General features: G+C 42.3%; 1 non-coding gene across 1 annotated transcript; it reads right to left on the bottom strand.

The window, feature by feature from the left end:
- Positions 1-260: 260 nt before the first annotated feature.
- Positions 261-367, bottom strand: LOC118487685. The gene has a single exon (XR_004882628.1). It is a non-coding gene; the product is annotated as a small nucleolar RNA R71 (small nucleolar RNA).
- Between the last annotated feature and the right edge of the window lie 828 nt (positions 368-1,195).

Raw genomic sequence — 1,195 nt, 5'->3', positions numbered from 1 at the left:
AAATGCTTCAAAACTCCGCAACCTTCCACGGGCTTGCGGACGAGGATCCCCATCTACATATTACTAATTTCTTAGAAATATGTGATACCTTTCGGATCAATGGAGCATCAAATGACGCCATCCGCCTTCAAATGTTTCCATTTTCACTAAAAGACTGAGCAAAAGCTTGGCTCAACGCCCTCCCAGTTGGTTCGGTAAACACCTGGGATGAACTAGCCCAAAAATTTCTATATAAGTATTTCCCTCCCGCTAAAACGGCTAAATTAATGACTGAAATTAATACATATTCACAAGAGGATGGGGAATCCTTATATGAAACTTGGGAAAGGTTCAAGGAGCTATTGCGAAAGTGTCCTCATCACGGTCTTGCGGTATGGCAACAAGTATCCACTTTCTACAATGGGTTGTTGCCACACACATGACAAACACTTTACTCTAGCTCTGGGAGACTTTTAGGTAATAGTCGCCCACATGAAATATACAATCGAATTGAGGAAATTGCTCAAACCAAATTTCAGTGGCACACTCCCCGAGGCAATAAATCTATTGCCCCGGGCGCCCATAAGGTTGATGAAAGCACTTCTTTACAAGCCCAAATCGAGGCCCTTTCTTCAAAAATCAAAAAGTTAGAAATGACAAAAACGGTCTCGGTTATGGCTTGTGAAGGTTGTGGTGGGCCACATGAAAATTGGAGTTGTATGAAAGAAACAGATGATCAACCAGAGTCGATAAACTACATTGATAATAGACCTAGGCCGTCGGGTCCTCCAACGGGTACCTACAAGCAAGGATGGCGTAACCACCCTAACCTTGGTTGGAGAGAACCCGGCAATAGTAGTAACCAATAAAGCCTAAACCAACGAACAAACTTTCAACAACCAAGAAATGAGTCACAAAATTTCCCTCAACAACAAGGTGGACAAGAAAGGCTTGAAGATACTGTATCTCGCCTCATCTCCGACACAGAAAAGAAAAACTCGGATCGATTTCAACAATTAAAATCGAATTTTAGAAAGCAACAAGCTAGTATACAAAACATTGAAAAGCAAATAAATCAATTAGCTCAAAATTTCTCCGAGAGACCACAAGGCGCGTTACCAAGTAATACCGAAACAAACCCAAAAGCACAAGTCCATCTCATAAGGTTAAGAAACCGCACCGTGGGTTTCGAAGAAGCTCCACCGCCGCCAACTGA

The sequence above is a fragment of the Helianthus annuus genome, chromosome 15, assembly GCF_002127325.2.
Source record: "Helianthus annuus cultivar XRQ/B chromosome 15, HanXRQr2.0-SUNRISE, whole genome shotgun sequence".
In the NCBI taxonomy this organism is placed as follows: Eukaryota; Viridiplantae; Streptophyta; class Magnoliopsida; order Asterales; family Asteraceae; genus Helianthus; species Helianthus annuus.
Note: the sequence above shows the minus strand (reverse complement) of the source record. Positions and strands in the feature narration are given on the sequence as shown.